This window comes from Miniopterus natalensis, chromosome 18 (assembly GCF_054644295.1).
Source record: "Miniopterus natalensis isolate mMinNat1 chromosome 18, mMinNat1.hap1, whole genome shotgun sequence".
NCBI classification, from domain to species: domain Eukaryota; kingdom Metazoa; phylum Chordata; class Mammalia; order Chiroptera; family Miniopteridae; genus Miniopterus; species Miniopterus natalensis.
In genome coordinates, this window is record NC_142098.1 from 5,034,865 (window position 1) to 5,058,193 (window position 23,329).

Genomic DNA, 23,329 nt, shown 5'->3' on the forward strand with positions numbered 1-23,329 from the left:
TGGTAATGGTAGTGATGGTGATGGTGGTGGTGATGGTGTTGGTGGTGATGGTGGTGGTGGTGGTGATGATGGTGATGGTTGTGGTGGTGATGGTGGTGGTGATGGTAATGGTAGTGGTGGTGATGATGGTGATGGTGGTAATGATGGTGTTGGTGGTGGTGATGGTGTTGGTGGTGATGATAGTGATGGTGGTGGTGATGAAGGTTACGACGGTGATGATGGTGGTGGTGGTGATGATTAGCCATGAGCAGCTGAGAAGCTGGCTGTCTGAAGGAGGCAGAGGCTGAAGCCAGTGGGCTCCAGACAATGAGTCCAGCTCTGGAATCCTAAGGGATGCTTCTGAAATCCATGGACAAAGATGCTTCTCTGCTTCTCCCTTGCCCAAGTACCCCATCCTGGAAGTCCATACTATGGGATCATCCAGGAGCCTGACGAGGTGGGACTTCATCTGGAAGCTCATGGGGGAAACTCCCAGGCTCTGGGTTGCCGAGAGGCTGAAAGCGTGACAACCAGGGATAGAGGTGGGCTGTGAGCAGCACCCACCAGGACACTGTCGGTGGACCTGGCTCTCCAGTTACTTCCTTGGGCATGTGTTGGGAGAGCAGGAGGGGCTCTGTTTATCCTTCAAATGACAGAAAGGAAGAGGCTACTTGTTTTGCAGGATGACAGGAATTGCCGGCTCTGTTGCTGTTAATAGTTGAAAGGATATTATTTTGCTTTGTTCCTGTGGCCCGAAATCTCTGGCATTTCCCTTTCTCACTTCCTTCCTGTGCATGGTCTTCCTTTAGTTTAAAACCTTGGATTCCTGATGCCAGGTTCCCCATAAATTCCCACGGGCCACAGGACAGTAACAATTTGGTCACAGAATAATTTGAGCCAATACTTACTGAGGGCTAACTGTGAGTCAGACAATGGCCTAAGCACATATGTGTATCCACTCATCTGATTCTCATAACAGTTCTTTGAGGTAGGAACTATTAGCATCCCCACTTTACAGATGAGGAAACTGAGGCTCAGTGGATACAAATCACCTCTTCAAAGTAATCAGGTGGCAAGTGGCAAAAACAGAACTCAATCTCTTAACCACAAACACATTTCCAGGGAAGGCAGCTCCCGTTTCTGGAAAATAAATGGAAAGAAAAGTAAGAAAGACAGAAAGAGCTGTTCCTTTGCAGGGGACAGCTACGTGGAGGATGCTTGTTGGTGGCCCAAGGAAATGTTTTTTAATGTAAAATATGGACCTAAAACGCCGTTTCACTTTTAGCAATAACTGCTACAGGCAAGACGGTTTTTCCCATTTGTAATCTCTCATCCCACAGTGCACAAAGCTGAGAAGCCAAGGAAACCAAACCTCCGAGCCTGGGAATGAGAGGAACCAGCGACCCACCTGCAGGGCCCACGAGCTCAGTTTCCCCAACAGGCCGGCCACGCCCGCGCCCCGGGCCGGGGAGCGGCTGGGGCGCAGCAGGGTCACCCGCAGAAGTGCAGGTAACCCACCCGAGATGGCGCCAGACCAGCGCTGCAGCCAGGAGCTGGAGAAGTTTGAACTTATTTGTTTTCTTTTCATAATTAAGGAGAAAACCAGATGGAGCGGCAAATATCTGGCACAGAACAGTCTGAAGGGGATCCCAGAGCCTCGGGAGCAGAAGCCAGCTGTGGCTCCTTCTGCACCATTCAGGCAGCTGAGCCCAGACTTGCTGAGTGCCTCAGTGGAAGGCTGTGAAGTAGGGAGAAAATGTTCTTTTCCTGCTTAGATGCCAGTGCCTTTGGACAAATAGAAAGGATACATCTAATGCTTAATGGTGAGGGTGGGTCCATGATGCGTAAGACCCACACCCCTCCCCCAGGGCAGTGGATCCCAGGGGCTGGGAGAGAGGACGGGGCAGAGGACAGCCCTGCAGGAACACTGATGGCCTGAGAAGGGCCTGGACCCTTGTGCTTTGTGAGCCTCAGGTTGGGGCCGACAGTGGAGCCAAAGACCAGAGCACCAGAGCCCCTTCCCAGGAAGGGCTCCGGGAGGCAGCAAGAGTTAAAGAAAGGGTCGGAGCCCGGGAGGCTTCCAGGAGTGATGCCAGGCCCGCCCCACTGAGAGCAGCCCTATGCCCAGAGCGCTGGGCAGGGGCCCCCGCAAGGCAAGCTTGGGGATGGATGGGTCATTGCCCTTGGTAAATGCCCAGAAATTAGAGGCAGCCCGAGGAATGGATTAGCACCCCAAATTGCCTTAGATGACATTTCTGCCACCCAGCAAAACAGAGGCTCAGAACAAAATTAAATTGAGTTATAAAAAAATAAATAGCCTTGGCCAGTTTTGCACAGTGGTAGAGAGTCCTCCTGCAGACTGAAGGATCCTGGGTTCAATTCTGGCCAAGGGCACGTACCTCGGTTGCAGGCTCAATCCCTGGCCCCGGTCGGGGCACGTGTGGGAGGCAACCAATGGTGAGTCTCTTGCACATCGATGTTTCTCTCTCTCTCCCCCTTCCACTCTCTCTGAAAAGCAATGGAAAAAATATCCTCAGGTGAGGATTTAAAAAATAATAATAAATAAATGTCAGCCCCATTCTATTCCAATAGGGAATCCAGAAACCCCAGTGTGCAGCCTGAGAATCCCGGCCCGTCGGGGAAGGCTGCTTCTGCCAGTACCAGGAGCTTCCCCAGGGAGGCCCCGTCCTCTGCCCATGGGCAGCTGCCATTCTGCTCCCCTTCCTGCCCACGTCCAGCATGGAATTTTGAATCCAGGACAGTAAACGGTGATGTCGAGGACAGCAATTCACAGGCTGACGTCCACAGGTGTTGGCTTGTCCCTCAAGGCCTGCTGTTAGCTGGTGCCCACCGACTGCTTGGGCTCCGTGGCCTGACGAGGCCCCACTCCGTGAGACACTCTGATAGCAACATCTCGAACAAGTGGCTCACCGGCGCGCCCTCTCCTCAGCTCTGCCCCGACCCCTAGCCCCTGATACTTCAAGATTTAGCTCAAACATCATCTCCTTTGTGATGGTTACCCAGGTAAAGCTAACCACACCCGTTCTTTGTGACCTCACTGTACCAGGTACAGAAGGCTCCTGCACTATTTTAGTGAATTTGGAGAGAGAGAGGGAGAAAGAGAGAGACAGAGAGGAGAGATTAGACGGGGAGGAGAGATAAATGGAGGCGCCATCAAATACGGCTGCTAACAATTTTGCCAGGTAAAAAGGTATTTATGGAAATACCCCAGCTCCTCCACCATCACCATTATTTCATAAAAGCCAGGTAATAAGACAAAAAGTGATAGGAAGGTCGCGACCTCAGAGCTGAGGATGGGGTTTCAAAGAAAGGTGTCTTGACACGGCCTACATTTATTTATATGCGTTGGTCTCATATTTCTTGTTTGTCCTTGCGTCACAGGGTGGGGACCAGCTTTTGAGACCTTTCGTGGGAGAGTGTGAGCTGTCTGGGCTGCTTGGCCGTCTGTGAGCTCACAGCTCTGGCTGCTGTGGTTTCCCTGGCAACCAGAGCCCCAGGGACGCCGGTCAGCTGCGGCCGGAGCAGCCTACGTGCTGCAGGCAGGGGGTTTCTCAGCAAAGCCACTGGCTCCTGGCTGTGACCTCGGGCTCCTGCAGAGGAACCAGGATGTGGGCAGAGCCCCAGGCAGCTGCTGGAGCGGAGTCGCCAGAGCCCTGGGGAACCCCTTCTGCCTGCACCTGCGAGCCTGCTGTCTCTCGGCAACTGCTGCTGGCGTCAGCGCTGACGGGCCGCCGGGGGGAGGCTGGATCCCGGCTCAGAGCCTCTGAGGTTTTCAGAAGGGGTCCCCTTTTCTTGCCAACTGGGTGCAGGCAGGGTGGACCGTGCCCCTGAGGCAGAGCCAGAGCATGGGCAGGGGAGGGCGATCTCCTCCCAGGCCTCTCTGCCAGGCGCCAGGAGTGAGGCGTCAGATCTGGGGCAGTCCTGGCATCCTAATCCACCAAGGATCCCGGCAGGTGCCAAGCCTCCAGTATCAGGGGAGATGACCTCAGGGCTTTGGATGTGGCTGGCAGGCTACTGCCCAGACTTAAAGGACTCTGGCAGGCACCTGTCACCGAGCTGGACTGGCATCCTTCCCCCACGCCAGACCTTCCAGAAGGGAGCTGAGGGGTCTGGGAAAGAAACGAGGCTCCTAGGGTGAGGCTCAGAATCCCAAAGCCCCTTTTTGAGTGTTTGGCCCCCTGAAGTCTGCAAGCAGCTTTCCTGTTGGGCCAGTGCGGGAAAAGGAGACCTGCTGGGTGGGTGGACAGCTTGGGTGGGAGAGGCCGGAATGAGACCCTCTCTTGCCCCCTGGGACCAACCACTACACCTCACGGTGGGAGGGAAACTGAAATAAGGGCTGCTCTTCACGCCGAGCCCCATTTCCAGGCCTATGCCCCCTTCCTCCCCATCCCCGGTGAGGACTGTTGTCAGGAACTTGTGTGTTGTTTTTTTTGTTAAACCTCACCAGAGGGCATTTTTTCCATTAATTTTTAGAGAGCGTGGAAGGGAGGGAGGGGAGAGAGAAACATCAATGTGAGAGAGACACAACAATCGGTTGCCTCCTGGGCGCACCCAGACCTGGACCAGGGATTGGACCTGCCACCCATGTGTGTGCCCTTGACCAGAAATGGAACGCACGGCCCTTTGGTGCACAGGCCAGCGCTCTAACCACTGAGCAACACTGGCCAGGGCGGGAACATTTATTATAGCGGAGGAAACCCAGGCTAGGAAGGTTATTTGTGATCCACCCAGAGCCAGAGACCAAAGTCATTGGATGTTTTGGGCATAGGAGCTATGCCATGCATGCCACCAAGAAGCCGGGGTCTGAAGGTCAAATTCCGGACCCACCTCTCACTGGCTGTGTGACCTTGGGCCATGCTAACCTCTCTGTGCCTCCTTTCCTTGTGAGAAAACAGAGGTAATCATTACATCTACCTCTGGGGCTGCCATGAGGAGCAGTGAGATAATGAATGCGCGACACTTTGGGGGGAGCCTCGCCCACAGAGTGCTCCACTCAGGCGGTTGTTATTGGGGCCATGTGCAGGCTCAGAGTGGGGTCGGCCGTGAGCTCAGTCCTTCCTGACCCTTCTCCCCTCTGTAGCTCCTGCTCATATCATGGGCCTTTCAGCCCTAATTTGCTCTGTAATTTTGGTTGCTAAGCAGTAGTGCCGTTTTCCATATTGACCAAGCATAAAATATGGAAGGAAAATGACAGAGCCTGGCCCGGGTCCAGGCCCAGGGGGCTGGCTTTGCACCCTTTGTTCTGCAGCAGTGGAGTTTTTTTCTGTTTTTAATCAAATAAACAAGCCAGCCAACACTCTCCAGTCTCGCTGTGACCTCTTGCAGCCTGGAATTGGGCTTGACTCCAGGGGCCTGGAGCTGAGCCCAGTACCCGGAGGGGGTCAGGCCACGGGGGCTGAGGGTGCTGACGCCTCTGAAGTCAGCAGGTGCTGGGACAGGCGACGCCCCACGTGCGCCTTAGCACCAGGCATCAGGGGACATGTTCACGGTGGAGTCACCAAGCACACCCTGCCCCTTGCTTAGCTGCTTCGTCCCCGGAGCTTGTGCCATTCCGATGATGGAGACTAACCGTGTTGTTCGGAAGTATTAGATGTTCCCGCTCCAATAAAGGCATCAGTGACCATGAATACATGAGATGTGCTTGCGTTTCCAGGTAGTGGGTTGAAACTGTGTGATTTCCTGTTTCACCAGCAGCCTCTTCGCTGGATTCTGGGCCCAGGGTTTCATTCCAGCGAACAGTCTTCAGGCCACAAAGGAAAGAAAAGCAATGTTGGGAGTGAAGTAAGCTGGGCTTCTCCCCTCTGTCTGTGACGACGGACGCATGTCGTGAACCAGGCCCAGGCATTGACTAGCTGTTCCTGGGCCTCGTTGCCTCCCCGCGGTCCGCGTGCTCCCCAGGCTTTTGTACCAGTCTTTGGTCTGTGAATGGACACAGCCTTAATTAACATTTGCTCAGCTGCTGTCCCCTCCTAAAGGCACAGGTTTGCTTTTCCTTTAGAGTTTACAGGAAGTAAAAATAGTAACCATCAGCATCTGTCCCTTAAACATGAGATTAAAAATTTTTTCTTGATCTCTGAACTTTTCATTGGCCTCCTGCCCCCAATGGGGTGCCCACTTCTGCTGCCTTAGCACCTCAGAGCTTTGGTGTCCCCGGCCTCTGACACGACTTTGCTGTCCACGATCCTGCGGGTCTGGGCTTTTGGATGTATTGCATGAAGCTCCTGTAGTCCAGGGCGTCTCCAAGGTCGAAGTCCTCCCTCCTCCCAGCAGGCGGCGGTAGGTGGCGGTCTCAGCCTCGAGCTTGACCTTGATGTTAGCAGGACCTCATACTCCTGGGCCTGGTGCTGCCCCTCTGCCCAGGTCTGGGCTGGCTCTGACCCAGGAGCAGCAGGGTCCCGCCGAGCTGCTCCATCTGCCTGTCACAGCGCGTCCACCCCTCTCGGGCTGCTCTCCAAGCTGGCCTGCAGATTTCTCATCGAGTCCAGGTTGATCTCCAAGGACTGGACCATGCATCTCAGCTCTGCCGTCGCCTCAGCAGCTCCTGTCGCAGCTGTCTGTGAGATGACCACTGTGGTGCTCTCCTCAGCCTGCTGGGACCAGTATTTGTCTAGCTCCTCTCTGTTCTTCAGAGCCAGCTCGTCATACTGGGCCCGATGTCCACCAGGATCTTGCTGAGGTTCTGAGGTTTGGGACATCCAACTCCACGGTCACCCCAGTGTGGGCCATCCGGTTTTGTAGACCATTTATTTCCTCCTCGTGGATCTTCATGAAGAGCAGCCCCTCCCTGAGAGCCTTGATCTCTGTCTCCGGCTGCAGCCGAGTGATACTGGCATCCTCAGTGACCTTCAGAGCCCATTCATGTCACTCTCCAGAGACTGGTACATGGCCAACTGTGTGTCACACTTGACCCTGGAGTCATCAGCAGCAAGACGGGCATTGGCAATCTGCAGAGCGATGCAGGCATTGTCCACAGAACTCCCAAATAGCCAAGCCCTCAGGTCCTCAATGATCTTGAAGTAATGCCCCCAATCTCTGACCTGAGTCCCTTCTCCAGGTGTTCCTGGAATTTGCTCTCCAGTCTCCGATTATCAGCCTCCAGGCCCCCATCCTCTCCAGCTAGAAGGCCAGGCGGTCATTCAGGCATTGCATAGTCTCCTTCTCTCTCTGGATGCCCCTATGCCCGCCAGACCCCCGCCATCCTCGCAGCCAGGCCCCCGGGCCCCAACTGCCCAGATGCAGGTGGAACGGGACAGAGATCTGGGAGCCCGAGGCGCCGGCGCCTGCAAAGCCTGTGATGTTGATAACGAACGACACGCCCGGGCCTCCTTTCTGCCGCCTCTGTGACGTTTCAAGTTCCTGTGCACCAGCCAAGGGTGTCAAAAATCACGCCACACAGCATGACCTGTGTTCACCTTTCTTCCTCCTGGGCTTCACCATGTGTTCTTTTTGTTTCATTTTGTTTGTTTAGAACAAGTAACAGGCTGTGAGAAAACAGAGTAGCAGGTCACAATGCCACTCAAGATACTCACTGGAACTGGGCTACTTGGGTGACAAATGAAATAGCTTTTTCAGGATTGAAAACAAGTGTTCCAACAGAACTGGCCCTTGAATGTTTGCAGCAGCTCTATTCACAGTAGCCAAAGGTGGAAACAGCAGATGGGTGGATAAACAAAATGTGGTCTGTATGCACAATGGAATACTATTCAGCATAAAAATGAAGCGCTGCCCTGGCTGGTGTGACTCGGTTGGTTGCACTGACTGAGAGGTCACCAGGTGGATTCCCCGTCAGGGCACATGACCGGGTTGTGGGCTCAGTGCCCAGCATGGGGTGTGCAGAAAGCAGCCAATTGATGTTTCTCTCTCATCCATGTTTCTCTCTCTCTTTCTTTCAAATCAAGAAAACATATTTTTAAAAAATTAAGTGCTGATACATGTTACAAAGTGGATAAAGCTTGAAAACATGTTAAGTAAAAGGGGGGGGGCAAACACAAAAAGGTACATCTTGTGTAATTCATTTAAATGAAATATCCAGAATAGGCAAATCTATAGGGTCAGAAAGCAGACGACTGGTTGCCAGGGGCTTGGGGGAGGGGTGACTGCTTGGGGAAGGGGGGCTGGGTTTCCTTTTGGGGTGATGAGGAAGTTCTAGAACTAGGTAGCCGATGATTGCACGGCATTGTGAATGTACTAATGGTCACTAATAGTGAAATTGATATCATGTGTATTATATCACAATTTTTTAAAAACCGCTTTCCTTAAAAGCAAAAGCAAAAATATCTTTCCCAGAAATCTTTTACCCTAAATTCCCCAAAGAGAAAATTAAGCAATGAAGATGTTGGTTACATGGGTGTATGTTGTATGCATTTGTCAAAACTCCTTGAATTGTACTTAACATCTATGAGTTTCACTATATGTCAGTTTTACCTTAATAAAAGCCAATCAAGAGCAACAGAAAATATGACTACGCTAGATATACAAATAATCTGTGGAATATGATTTTGTAGCATTTAGAGGGCAGGTTCAACAACACAGCTCTGGGAATCCAACAATTCAGCTACATCGCTGTGCAGAGCTCTGGGAAGTGTGTCATAAAGTTACTTAAATTTCCATGATGTCTAGAAGGATTCACACATGGAATCCTTCAGGGTAGGTGTGTTCAGCAGCTTAGAGGTCACAGCATGTCCCAGTTGCTGATGTCACAATGGTGGGGAACTTGCTTCCTAGTCACAAGAAATCTGAACACAATTTCACTAAAGCTCTTGGGCTACAGAGCAGTCAATAACTGCAAACAGCCCTTGTAGATAAAATGTTTACAGTTGTTACGTGGTTGGTTAACCCATTGTTGCATCCTTACATCACTGTTGCATGCTATATAAAATCATGTTATTGTATCTGACAAATGCATTGATGAAAGATTTTCCTCATGTTTAAATTAATTGAAACCAGTAAGACTATTTTCAAACAGATGCAGCCCTGGCTGGTGTGGCTCAGTTGGTTGGCATCGTCTCTTGCACAAGGAGGTTGCTGGTTTCATTCCTGGTCAGGACACATGCCCAGGTTGCAGGCTTGATACCTGGCAGGGGGCATGCGGGAGGCAGCCAATCGATATTCCTCTTTCTTTCATCCTAAAAAATCAATAAACTATTTTAAAAAAAATGCAAATATCTAACAACATTCACCAAATAGTTATTGAATGTAAGGTTCATGGGATTATATTAGCACTCGGTTCTGTAGCCCTAATTTCACATCAACTAGATTCCTTGGTTAAATTTTATCCATAATAAGGGTTGTGAAAACTCGCAGTTCCTGAGGAACTTGGTCAGTTTTAGTGTTTATTTCCTCTGGCTCATTCTTTTCTGACAGACAGAAATGGGGTTATATGAGCAACCCTTTAAAATGGCCAAAGTCAAAGAGTGCACGGGGCAAAAAATAAAATTACAAACTCCAGAAAAACCAAAGAGCTGATAAAAACAACAACATAATTTAAGAAAAACATTTCTTGGCTCTGCAGTGAACAATTTATATTGTTAAAATAGAAATCCTGTTTATTAAATTTAAACTTTTATAATCTATAGTTTGACAACATAGAGGTATAACTTTGATTAAAGGGCAGAAAATAAATGCTATTTGTCAATGTCAAAGTAAAAGCTCAAATTATAGAAGTTGAAAGGCAGAAGGGAGAAAGGGGGCTAAAGAGAGGGGGCTAATTTCATCTCACAAAGAGGGGCCAAAAGACTCTGCGTAATTAATGTAATTAGAAGTAGAGGTGTTAGTAGATGACTGGCAGTACCTGGGGCAAGCACACCACCTGACCAGTATGCCCTTCCCTCTACTTCTTAGTAACAGAGCCCAGCATGTTCAGGGTATCATGTGCCCCACCCCAGGCAGTGGATCATTCATAAACCAGTGATTCTCAACAATGGTGCACACTGGAACTACCTGGACAAGATTATAATTTTTGATCTAGTTTATATTAGTTGGGCAACGTTCCTCAGTCTTGATGCTGTTGACATTTTGGACTGGCAGTTCTCCGCTGTAGGGGCAGGCCTGTGTGCTGTAGGATATGTGGCAGTATCCTGACCTCTGCCCCTCGGTGTCAGAAACACGCTTCCCCATCCAGGACAATAAAAAATGCTTGGAAAGAGCCCCCAAAACATTTATTGGCAGAGGTCAAAGTGATTTCTTCTTAGGCCCAGGGGCAGGACTTGGCAGGTGAAGAAACCATAGCTTTTTATTATTGTCCCTTCTATATTCCATGATTTGTAAAAAATGTGTGTGTATTATTTGGTAAAATTTTTAAAGAAAATTTAAAGCATATTTTTTTCTTTGGGGCCTTGGCTAAGCTGGCAACTCTAGTAAGGAATGACTTTTTCTCTCGTTTCCAGGCTGGTTGCCAGTTTAAATCCCCTTCCTTCCTTTCTTGCAATTAAAATCACTCTTTTATCATTCTTCAGGTCCATGACAAGCATACTGTTCTTCATAATAGAAAAAAAGTGAGATGTGCCCCAACTCAAAATCAATTCCAAATCTCTGTCAAAGCTTTTCATCAAGAATAAGGGGTATGGAGATTAAAGACGGTGTGGACGGAGTGGAAGCTACACTTACACTATCCCAGGACCAAATTGGAATTACAACTAAAATATAGAAAAACCATCCTGAATAATCAACTGAAGATGAGCTGGAGAGCACCCTCATAACCAAGGATGTAAAGTGGAGACCACATAGAGACTAGTGGGAAGTGCGGAAGCAAGAGAGCTGGCTGGGCTCCCGCAGGCAGCAGCCAAAGGTCCAGAGGGAGATATCAGCTGTGGGGGGTTCCCACTGAGGACTCTGGGGCCTAAACCCCAATCTGGGCTTCCCAGCCCAGAGCACCAGAACTGAGAAAAGTGCCTACATAATATCTGGCTGTGAAAAGCAGCTGGGTTTCTGACTGCCAGGGAGTGATGGCTGGAAATGAAGGCATCCTCGTAAAGAGCCAATGCACAAAGTTTCATGTGTAGCCACTCACCTTGGGTTCCAGCGGAAGGAAGGCAGAGTGGACTGGAGAACCTAAGGTTGGGGGCTCTGCAGATAGAGCTCGGAGGGTGGTCATCTGGATTCCTGTACTGAGTCATTCCCCCATGTGGCAGAGGATATCTTTCTCAGTCAGACCTTTACCATCCAGGAAGCTTTTGTTGGTGTGTGTGGAGGTGGGGGCAGGTGTGAGCAATTGCCCCACCCGTTGAAAACTTCTTGCCCCACCTGTGGAGTTTACACCTTGCTGTGGCCTACAGCCTGAGGTTCAATAAGAGACTGAGAATATCAATAAGCCTGCAGGCAGAGGCGGATCTCTGGGTGCTTTTAGTCTTTGCCTGATCTGCTTCTGGACCTGGAACTTGGAAAAGTAGGCTTTGGTGCCCATCTTGGTCCTTTCCAAATGCACCCAGACCCAGCAGAGGGAGCCACTACTGTGGATTGCAGATAGCTCCCAACAGGGTACTCAAAGCCAGTCACAAACAGCATCTGGCATTGTTCTGCACCAGAGACCCTCCAAAAAGACTGGGAGTCCTAGCAGATCCACCTAATACATAGAAACAAACCCAAACAGGCAGCCAAAATGGGGAGACAAAAAAATAAGCCCCAAATGAAAGAACAAGAGAAATCTCCAGAAGAAACGCTAAATGAAATAGAGATAAGCAACCTATTAGATACAGAGTTCAGAATACTGATTGTAAGGATGCTCAACAGTATGAGAAAAGGTATGGAAACTATGAAGGAAATTAAGAACGACATAGCAGAAATAAGAAATACATGGGAAGGAATAAACAGCAGATTGGAGGAAGCTGAGGATCAGATCAGCAAATTAGAAGACAGGGTAGAAAAAATCACTCAATCAGAGAACCAAAAAGAAAAACAATTAGCCCGGCCGGGCGTGTCTCAGCGGTTGAGCATCAACCTAGGATCCAGGAGATCATGGTTCCATTCCTGGTCAGGGCATATGCCTGGGTTGCGGGCTTGATCCCCAGATGGGGGTGTGCAGAAGGCAGCCAATCAATGACCCTCTCTCATCATTGATGTTTCTATATCTCTCTCTCTCCCTTTCCCTTCCTCTCTCTGAAATCAATAAAGATATATATATATATATATTTTTAAAAAAAGCAAAACAAAGAAAAAACCAAAAAACAGGAGGACAGTCTAACAGAGCTGTGGGACAACATGAAATGTACCAATATTCACATCATAGGAGTGCCAGAGGAGGTCGAAAGTAAGCAAGGATTAGAGAAACTGTTTGAAGAAATAATGGCAGAAAACTTCCCTAACCTGGTCAAGGAAAAAGTCACACAAGCTCAGGAGGCACAGAGAGTCCCAAGCAAGAAGAACCCAAAGAGGCGCACACCATAATTAAAATGCCAAAAATCCAAGACAGAGAGAATCTTAAAGGCAGCAAGAGAAAAGCAATCTGTTACCTACACAGGAGCTCCCATAAGGCTGTCAGCTGACTTCTCATCAGAAACTCTACAGGCCAGAAGGGAATGGCATGAAGTATTCAAGGTAATGAAAAGCAAAGATCTGAAACCAAGACTATTCTATCCAGCAAGGCTATCATTCAAAATAGATGGTGAAATAAAGAGCTTCCCAGACAAAAAATAAAAAGGTTAAAGGAGTTTATTACCACCAAACCAGCATTGCAGGAAATGTTAAAGGGACTGCTGCAATAAGAAGTTGAAAGTTGAAATACAGAGAATGAGAAACACAGGCATAAAGAATTAAAATGTCATTAGACAAGCACCTATCAATAATAACTCCTTAACCCCAGCTGGTTTAGCTCAGTAGTTAGATCGCTGGCCCACAGACTGAACGGTCCCAGCTTCGATTCTGGCCAAGGGCACGTATCTCAGTTGCAGGCTCAATCCCCAGTCCCAGTCAGTGCATGAGTGGGAGGTGACCAATCCATGTGCCTCTTTCACATCGATGTTTCTCTCTCTCTCTCTCTCTCCCTTCCACTCTCTCTGAAAAGCAATTGAAAAAATATCCTCAGGTGAAAATTAAAAATACTACTAATAATAACAATAACCTTAAATGTAAAAGGATTAAATGCTCCAATCAAAAGACCTAGGGTAGCTGAACGGATCAGAAAACCTGACCCAAATATATGCTGTCTACAAGGGACCCACCTCAGAAAAAAAGACTCACAGGATGAGAGTGAAGGGATGGGAAAAATTTTTCCATGCAAATGGAAATGAAAAAAAAAGCAACAAAAAACCTGGGGTAGCAATACTCATACAGACAAAATAGACTTCAAAATGAAGGCCATAAAAAAGAGACAATAAAGGCCACTACATGATACTATAGGAGCCAATCCAACAAGAGGATATAACCCTGGTTAACATATATGCACCCAATACAGGAGCACCCAAATATATAAGAAAACTTCTGTAAGACTTTAAGAGAGAGGTAGACAGCAATTCGGTCATAGTAGGGGACCTTAACACCCCACTGAGTTCACTGGACAGATCATCCAGACAAAAAATCAACAAGGAAACAGTGACTCTAAATGACACACTAGATCAGATGGATTTAATTGACATGTACAGACCATTCCACCCCAAAGCTGCAGAATAGGCATTCTCTTCAGGTACACATGGGACATTCTCAAAGATAGATCACGTTAGGACACAAAACAGGTCTCTACAAATTCAAGAAGATTGAAATAGTATCAAGCATCTTCTCGGACATTTACACCATGGAATACTAAACAGCTGTAAAAAAGAAGGATCTCTTACCCTTTGGGACAGCATGGTGGGACCTGGAGAGTAACATGCTAAGCGAAATAAACCAGTCAGAGAATGACAAATAGCACATGATTTTACTCATATGTGGAATCTAATGAACAAAATAAACCGATGAATAAAATAGGTCCAGAGACATAGAAGCATAGAACAGACCGAGGGATCTCAGAGGGAAGTGGGGGGGGGGGGGTGAGATTAAGCAGGGAATTTATATGTATATATATATGGACACAGACAATAGTGGGGTGAAGGCCTGGAGGGGGTGGGTGCAGGGTGGAGGGGATCAATGGGGGCAAAAGGGGGATATCTGTAATACTTTCAACAATAAAGATAAATTAAAACATAAAAAGAAAAAAAGGAATAAGGAGCGTGTTGAGCAGCAGCATCCTGTCACACCCACTTAGATCTCAGTCCAAAACCAGAGGACCAGTGGACAGGTCAGTGACGACAGAACTGCTGACACCAAAGCAGAAGGTCATGCTCCCAATCAGACCATCTGTTTTCCTGCAAAATGCTCTTTCCTCCTGCAAATGAGTGAAAAGCCTGTGATTCCAGACCTTTAACCAACTGATCCTTAATTAACCCACAGTCCCAATTTCTTAAAAAATGCAACTCCGACTTAGTAGGAAAAAATGTGATTTTGCATAAACTACTCCTCACTCTGAGTCAGGAGCAAAGCCCTGGCTTCTGACACTGCCCATGATATCCCCACCCCACCCCAGCGGGTCCACCGCTCCTGGCTAGTTCTTCAGGCCCAGCACAGACTTATCTCCTTCAGCCTACTTTTTACACCACAATGTCACATTTTCTGTTTCCCCCAGGCCCAGAATCCCATGCAGGCAGAGGATCCCCCAGCTTCCTGCTGCCATGTCCTGGTGGCGTCACCTCTGTTTTGGAAAACCTGAGCATCAGGCAGGGGGACCAGTCTGCAGGGACCAGAGGCAGTGCTGTTCGCTGCCTCTCCTTCTCAGGCTGCGTGGAGGCACAGGGGGCTGGGTGGGCCCCGGGTTGTCCTCAGCAACTCTGTCTCCGTGGAAAAGGGAATGGCAGGCACAGGCTCCCCTGCGGGGTGCTGGCTGGGGGCCAGGCCTCACTCCGTGTTCCCCAGCTAAACTGGATGCAGCTGGTGCCCAGGAAGCTGAGAGCAACAAACGTGTTCCTGGGGTAGCCAGTCCTTCCTTCCTACTGTGGGGAGCCTCAGGCCCCCGCCGCAGCCAGATGGAGGTTTGGGAGGAGCCCTAGGCCCATGGGATTCCAGAAGAGCAGTTTTGGGGGGCAGGGGGGAGGACGCTGCTCATCTTGGAGGTCAGGGAGTGCAGGGGTGGGAAGTATGCTTTCAAAGATTTCTTCAGTGATGGGATGGAGGATGGTAGGACAGGCTGGGGAGCACAGCAGGAAAGAAGGCAAGGAAAGGGAAGGAAGGGAAAGAGAAGGGGAAGGGAAAGGGAAAGAAGGGAAGGGGAGGGGAGGGGAAGGGGAGAGGAAAGGGAAGGGGAGGGGAAGGGGAGTGGGAGGGGAAAGGGAACAGGAAGGGGAAGAAGAGGGAGGAGAAGGGGAGGGGAAGGGGAAGGGGAGGGGGGAGGGGGAGGGGAAGGGGAAGGGGGGAGGGGGGAGGGGAAGGGGAGGGGGAGGGGGGAGGGGACGGGGAGGGGAAGGGGAAGGGGAGGGGGAGGGGAAGGGGAAAGGGGGCAGGGGGGAGGGGAAAGGAAGGGAAGGAAGTCTAAAGCGTATTGAGCAGCTAGGGATGGGCTGCAGGGAAGGCCTGGGTCCCTTCTTGTTAGATGAGTCCTCAGAGGTGCCGGTGCCTCCCCCTCCCCTCCCCTCCCCTCCCCTCCCCTCCCCTCCCCTCCCCTCCCCTCCCCTCCCCTCCCCTCCCCTCCCCTCCCCTCCCCTCCCCTCCCCTCCCCTCCCCCACCCGATTCTCCAGCCCCGTGCAGGTCTGCCCAGGGAAGCTTCAGGAGGCAAGGGCTGCCTCTGGCTTTGCTCTCCGCTTACCCCCTGAGCAGGGTCCAGGGCCAGGCACATGAACGGCTTCCATATCAACTAGGATTTGGTGAAGCGGCAAAACTCAGAATAATGAAACTCAGCACAGAAAGAACTACACGTTTATTTCTGTTTCATGTAAACCAAGCCCAGAGGTAAGAAGTTTGACTGCTGACCCCGTGATTATGCAGGGACCCCACTAAGGTCGGGAGCCCAGGCGTCCATGTGGTTGCTCCGTGGGCCTCTGCCCTAGGCCTCAACATCACCGTCCAGGCCGGCAGCTCTGGCCATCACTGCCGCGGGCCAGCGGTGTGGCGCAGGGAATGAGGCCCATGCTCCCTGGTGGCAGGGGTGCCTCCCAGAAGCTGCACGGACCACTCCCACTTACCTTCCCAAGTCTCCTCAGCACACGTGCGAGGGAGATGGGCAGGTGCGACCTACTCCCGGAGGCTGTGGTCCCAGCGAAAAGTTGGGTTTAGTTCCCAAGGAGCTGAGTCTGCCACGGGCCTCAACACCTACTTACTGGGTGGAGAAATAATCTCATCTGATGCTCACAGCAATCCTTTGAGGTCTGTGTGGTTGTCCCCATCTTACAGCCCTGGGACACCTGGCCCCAAGTCCAGACCACCTGCTGACTCCTGGGGCACCCTAGACACTGTCTTCCCCACCTCTGTGTGAGTCTGTAGTCCTTTCCACTCCGACCAGCTGTGTTCCCACAACGCATCCCACAGTGGGAGGAGCCAGAACCTTCTAGTTCCCATAGGGGCTCCAAGCAGGGCATGCTGGGGCTCCAAGGCTAGCTCCGTGGGGGCCTGGCCTCCGACCCTTCACCTGAAGGCTCTGACCACCCGGGGAAGACCTGCTCCTGACATCAGCTCCCTCCAGTGCCCCCTCCTCCCCTCCCCAGGCTCCCACTGGCCTCCATCATCCTACAGTTTCCTTCACAGACAGCTGGCCGGGGTCTCAGTGTCCCACCACTGCAGGGCCCTGGGCCTGGGTTGGAGAGGTGGTTTCCTCCTGCCCAGAGCCTGTGCCTGAGCCAGGAGCTGCTGGGAACACTGTCTGGTTTCTGGGTGTCTCCTCCCCCCCCCCCCCAGGCCTGCCCGCTGTCTCCCTGTCTGCCTTCAACAGGAGCTGCAGGCTCCCACCATCACCAGAGAAACAGGCCTCTGCGTAATCCGTGAGGAATGCGGCCTCCAGGTGCAAGACCGTCTCCGCGACTCTCCAGGACCCCCAGGCTTCCTGGGGCAGTGCTTGCCGCCACTGCAGCCGCGTCCGTGACACAGGCTCCTAAACACGGTGAAACCCCTCTGCTGGGTGAGGGACTCTCACCTCCCGTCACCCATGTAGCCACTCACTGTTTGTTGAGCACCTACTATGTGCCGCACTGTGCTACGTGCAGGGAATACAATTATGAAGGATTAATTCTCGCGGTCCAGAGGGGAAGGTGGTTGTCACCTACAATCTTCTCAGGGGGTATCTGAGTACAGTATGTGTCCTGTGCACCCGCCTCCACCACATGGACAGACTGAGGCCTTGCATGTGCTGGGCTCTGTCCCACGACAATGCAGCAGAAAAGCGAGAAGCTGCGGGCTCTGAGCACAGAGGGCTGGACTCAAGGGGACGCGGGGGTGCCGCAGCCAGACCCATCACTGGGCCAGCCCCTGGCCGCAAGCACTGGCTGACAGACCGCAGAGGGGCTGCCCTGTGTGGACGATCACACTCCACTGACTATCCCTAGCGCCTGGCCGGCCTCGCACCTTGAGGTGGGACAAACCCTGGGCATCGTATGTGCCTCAGCTCCCTGTGGGGTCAGGCAAAGCCGCCTCCGCTGGGACTGTCTCTGCTAAGCTCTGCTCCTGGCCTATCCTCTCCGCCCTGTCTCCTGAGAAACCCCTGCCACAAACCTCTTCCTCACACGTCCCCGTGTCCCTGTCTGCACCCCGCCTGCAGCTCTGCTCTTGGCACCTCACCTGGTTCCTGAGCTGCCAGCCCCTCGCTCCTGGAGTGTCCCAGCTTTCACCCCTCATCATCACAGTGTCGCACCTCCCTGGGGCCACATCAGCACTGGAGCAACTCTGGCACTCAGCCTGTGCTGCAGCAGCTCCGGTCTTGGGAGACCCTGCCCATGTTTGGGGCTCAGTGGTTCTGGCCTCTGGGCAGGGTGAACACCTGCATCATCAGAGGCTGTTATGTTGGTTAAACAGGAGCCCACTGGTGTGTAGTGTTTCCCACAGCACTGGGCACGTCAATAAATTCAAGCATTCCCAGCTGCTAGGGGCTGGTATGCCGGGAGGGTTGCTCCCTGGGAGACTTCCTGGAAGAGGGGGCTTGGAGCTGACAGCTGGAGGAGGCTCCTTCCCACCTCTCACAGTGCTCTTGCCTCCTTGGATCTCACCACGCGCCAGGTCAGTGACAGGTGGGAGACTTACTTATGTCTCACATACTGAAATGCTGACACCCAGAGGGGGGAGGGCACAGCCCGAGGGACCCCAAGCAGAGCTAAGACAGAACTAGGTGTCCTTGACCTGAGAGGAGACAGGCTTGTGGGTGGCAAGGGTGGCTTCCTCCCTTGACCCCTATAGTCCCCTAGACGCCACGCTGAGTCCAGGGGACAGGCCGCCAGGAGCACCCTCAGATGCCTCAGCCTCAAAATGTGAGTGAGCACGGGTGCCCCTCTCCTGATATCTAAGGGGAGACGTGGCATGTCCTGTCCTCCTGAGGGGCTGGCGAGGGCACAGGGACCTGCTGTGCCCCGAGGGACACTGGTTTGAGCAAAGCAGCGTTTGCAGCTCCTCGGCCAGTGGCACTGGGCCCTCTCCTTCCCGCAGCCTTTTCTGGAGGCTGAAACCTTAGACTGATCCCGGAGCCAGACAGGCGGGCAGACGAGCGCATTCTTCTCAGGGGCCACGGCCGCTGCCACCGCCGCCTCCGCCCCCCCCTCGCCCAGGAGCAGGGACGGGGGAGGGCAGGGCCTGCCCAGGCCTGACCCCAGGCTGGGTTTCAGGCTGTGTGGCCTAGAGGGCCGGCTCCCTGGGGACTTGGTGGGGGTGGGACGGAAAGCCCCAAAGGCCCTAGTCTATGGCTGGGAGTCTGGCGGGAGGGGCTGAGAGGAGCTGATCCAAGGACCCCCGACCCCTGGGCATCCAGATCTGGCCCTCGCCCTGGCTGTGGGTACTTCTGCCCTGTTTCTGGGCAAATCCTGGCTTGTCTAGCCTCAGTTTCCCCAGTGACTGCCACCAGCTCCAGAACCATAGACGCCAGAGAACTGAAACTTGCGCTGTGAAAAGAACTCTTTCCGTTTTCAAAAGCTACCAGCCCCAGCCAGTCTGGCTCAGTGGTTAGTGTGTCGGTCCTCGGGCTAAAGGGTCCAGGTTCGATTCTGGCGAAGGGCACATGCCTTGGTTATAGGCTACATCCCCAGACAGGGGTGTGAGCGGGAGGCAACCAATCAATCTCTCTCTCTTTCCCTTCCACTCTCTCTGAAAAGCAATGGGGAAAAAACAAAAAAAAACCCCATCAGAGGCCACTTGGCTGGTCTGTGTCCCCCAGTGAATGGAAGGCAGGTGCAGCGCATGGGCTCACCCCAGACAGAGCCTATGCTGCTGGCCCAGTCTGCCCTCTCTTTAAAATGTGCTCCTGGCACCTCCTCCCCACAGGAGCAGGGCTGGATGTGGCCCTGGGATGCACAAGGAGGTGGGGTGGGAGGCAGCTTCCCTCCATAGCTCCCCTGTGTGGCAGGCTGGCATCCTTGATCTGGGTTTGGGCCTCAGTTCTGCTCACTGGGTGGGGGCAGGGGTCATCTTAGGCACCATTCTGGCTGCCAGGTCACCTGGGACAGTGTGCCTCTTGGGGAGGTGGCATGGCCTTTGGAAGTCAGATCCTGAGCCCTGGGCACACTGGCTGTGAGAACCAGCCTCTGAGCCTCAAGGCTCAGCTCGTCTCCCAGATGGGCCCTCAGGCATGCTGTGTGGCCAGGTCCGGCTTTCCCAGGCACGGTCTTTGGTCTAACGACTCTATGGCTAGCTGACTTCCCTGGCCCATCCAGGCTCCTGGTGCGCGGGCAGGGCCAGGGGGCTGGTGGGGGCAGAGGACCGAGGGGCCGAGGGCCTCGTCCAGAATCTGGAAGGAGGTGGAAGGGCGCCTGGAGACCAGGTCCCCGCCTCTGGCTGGGCGTGTGCCCGCCTCTGGCTGATGAGTTACAGGTGTCGCGGGCCAACAGGAGCCTCAGCAGCCAGTCACTAAGCTGGGCTGTCTGCGCCATTCCCATGCTCCCAGTAAACACACCTGTCCCTCCTGTGGACGAAAAGGGGCCACATACCAAACCTGACTAGCTCAGGGAGGCCTGTGAGGCGGCCTTGCAAACTCAGAGACCTAAAATAACCACAAAGGATGGTCTGAAATGAAAAAATTTTAAGTCACGCCCTAAGGCAGTATTTTTCCTTCACGAAGGTTAATCTTCACCTTAACTAAGTCTTTTGCAAGGGAGATAACATGCCTGATTAAGAGCCTTTGCAAAACAAAGCAATTCCCCCTCCCCCCCAAAGCACCAGGGCAGAGACTAGGAATCCTCCCATTGTTATTGTCATCTTGTTAACTGTCCTGCAGCCACCTACGTAAAAGAAATATGTGTCTTTCATTTTACTTTTTATCCAACCCCAGAGGTTTCCTGGCTTGGTTTCCTGGCTTGGCCTTCACAGTCCATCACCCATGGATTTCGTGTGACCCACTTACAGCCCCTCCTCTGACTGGAATCCATAAAGCAGGGCGCAGAACTCCCTTCTCCGAAACATTATTTCAATCCGTTAAGGTTTTGGCTCCTGGACATATGTTGATAGTTTGGCTCAAATAAACTGACAAAAATTCTTCACAGGTTTGAATGTCCCAACACCCTGCAGCAGGAAGCACCTTTCCTGTCCCGTTCCCTGGGGAGGGCGCGGGAGGGCTCAGCGCAAAGGGATAAGCCTGCTGTCGCCCAGCTAGGGCACTGAGCCAAGACATTCACACGGGGAGCCAGCGACAGACACAACCCTGGAGGAAGCGGGTGCTGAGGAGGGGCGGCAGGAACCTGCTCGAGGGTGGGCAGGACTCCGCCCCGGCTGGGGTGAGCATCCTAGGCTGTCTGCACACATCCTTGGGGATCTTTGTAGACACGATGTGCCCCCCCCCCATCTTACCAGTCACATCAAGGGCAGTGATGCAGATTTTACCTGACTTCTGAGTTTGAGGGAGGCAAACCCACTCGAGCCAGCTGAGGAAAAGGGAAATGTTAGAATCTGGGGGTGCCTGACAGCGAGGAAGGCTGTGGTGCCATCAGGTTTTCATGACAACAGGGACCAGGAACTCATGCCAGCAGGCCTCTCACAGTCTCGATTCTGCATCTAGACCACAGGTCAGCTCACTGTGGTCAGCTCCCCTGTGTCAGGAAAGAGCCTCTAACAGACCTGGGTATGACACTCTCGGCTCCCATCACCCGAGGGGAGAATCCAGGAGGGCCCGACTGGCCTCAGGACAGGTGTCTGTCCCTGGCCCACTGCCTGGCTCAGCCTGTCAGGTGCCCATCCCTGGCCCACACGAATGTGGAACCTCGGAGACGGGAAGGGAAGTGAGCCAGACAGATGCCCACGGAGGTCACCACGGCCAAGCAGTGGATGCCCAGGTGCGGCTGCTGGACTGCGATCCTGAAGGTCTGCCAGCCTGCCAGGTGCCGCGGTCAAGAAGGCACGGTCCTCGGGTTCAGTTGAGCAGACGTTTATTAAGCACCTAAGTGCAAGGCACTGTGCTAGGTGCCGTGGGAATACAAAGTGAACACAGAGGTCCCTGCCCGCGAGGAGCTCACAGTCTAGAGAGGGAGGTAAGACACGGTACACGATCGGCGATCGGCAGCAGCGACACCAGCCCACGCGGCCAGTGCCGGAAGCAAGACAGTGCGGCAGGGTCCCAAGACACCACGGGCTGCTTCCGCTCAGCAGCACACGGCAGGGTACAAAGTGGGCTCAGGGCCAGGCCTGTGAAGGAGAAGCATTTGGGAGAAGGGGCATTTCCAGCAGAGAGGAGGTATGCACGGAGGCAGGAGCCCACAGGTGACCGAGGGAGTGTGTGCGGCTGCAGGGAGTGGGGGTGGGCTGTACAAAGGGGGCAAACAAGTGGGCACCGAGGTGGACAGCCAAGGAGACCAAGCTCGGGGTGTCCGAGCAGGGTGCTCTGGTCTCAGCCACTGAAGACCACTGGGCAGGGAGCAGAGCAGCGCTGTGGTCACAGGCAAGAAAGGGGCCAGGGTGGGCGAGGATACCTGGGGGTGGGGGTGGGTGAGGGGACCTGAGAGCAGGGGAGGAGGGGAGAGGAGGACAGTGAGGCAGATGGCCTGGGGGTGAGTCTGAGGATGCCCCAGGACTCCAGGGAGAGTTGAAACACTCCTGAAGGGCAAAGAGGGGGCAGCTGGAGTTCGGGAAGAGCCGTGAGTCCTAAGGGTGACAGTGCAAGTTTCTCAGAATGTGTCCGTGGACCACCTGCAAGGAGCCATAGGGAGCCTGGGAAGGTACAGGTCTCCAGGCTTTCCTCCAGAGCCAAGAATGAGCATCTCTGGGGACAGCGCCCCGGGATCTGCACTTTGAGTGAGCGCCGCCTTCCCTACCATGAGTCTGCGGCTGGTCCAAAGTTTGAGAACCACCTGTCAGGAAGAGGAAGGTGTTGAGGACTGGCCTTGGGGGAAAGGAAGGAAAAGGAATGAAGAGCGGCGAGGGGGGAGGGAACCTCAGCTCACAGGGAAAGGCCGACGTGTCGACCGTCATGGCCATTGCGGGACAGAGTCTGAGAAAAGGCGGCCCTGGCAGTGAGGGGTGTGGAGGATTCTCCGACAGTGGAGGCCAAATCTGCAAGCCGAGAAATGAATGGGAAAGTGGCAATTAACAAAGATGATTCTTAAAGGAAATCAGGTTATTTTATTTTAATCGAAAGCATCTGAAATATGTAAAGTGTGAGGAGGTAGGTAATGACCAGTTTGGAGATGAGAGGAGCAAAATACAGAAGGGAGGTAGCACAGGTGAGGACACAGGTGAGAGCTCCCCAAAGGCAGGCCTTGTCTCAGACGTGTGTGGGAGGCAGGCTGGGATCCAGGGGAGAGGCAGGGGACCTGGCGCCTGGGGTGCTAAGAGCATCCTGGAGAGTATATGTTTCCAGGTGCAACAGGGGCCACAAGCCTGAGCAAGACAGATGTCCTTCCTCCTCTCACTGACACCAAAGGTAGCATCAGCCGAGTCCCTGGTGACACAGCCAAGACAAGGTCAAGCCTGCCAGACGCAGACCGGCCATCCAGGACAGCTGAGATGCCTTCTCACTGCTTTTCTAGCCGACAGTCTCCAGGATCTCAAACACAGGCTACTTGGCACAAAGCCAAACAAGTCTCTTCCCAGAGGAGAAAGCCTGGGGCTTGGGACAGAATGCAGCCGGGAGCGAATCAGCACCACCACCTACGCATCCTTGGACCCGACCGCCTCTGAGCAGCAGACAACCATCTATGGGAGGATGGCACCCTATCCCCGCCCCCAGGAAGGCCACGGGACTCCACGGGAAGGCCA

At 52.9% G+C, this 23,329-nt stretch overlaps 1 pseudogene; it reads right to left on the reverse strand.

The window, feature by feature from the left end:
• Positions 1-6,125: 6,125 nt before the first annotated feature.
• LOC107537688 (keratin, type I cytoskeletal 18 pseudogene) lies at positions 6,126-22,549 on the reverse strand (annotated as a pseudogene).
• Positions 22,550-23,329: the final 780 nt, after the last annotated feature.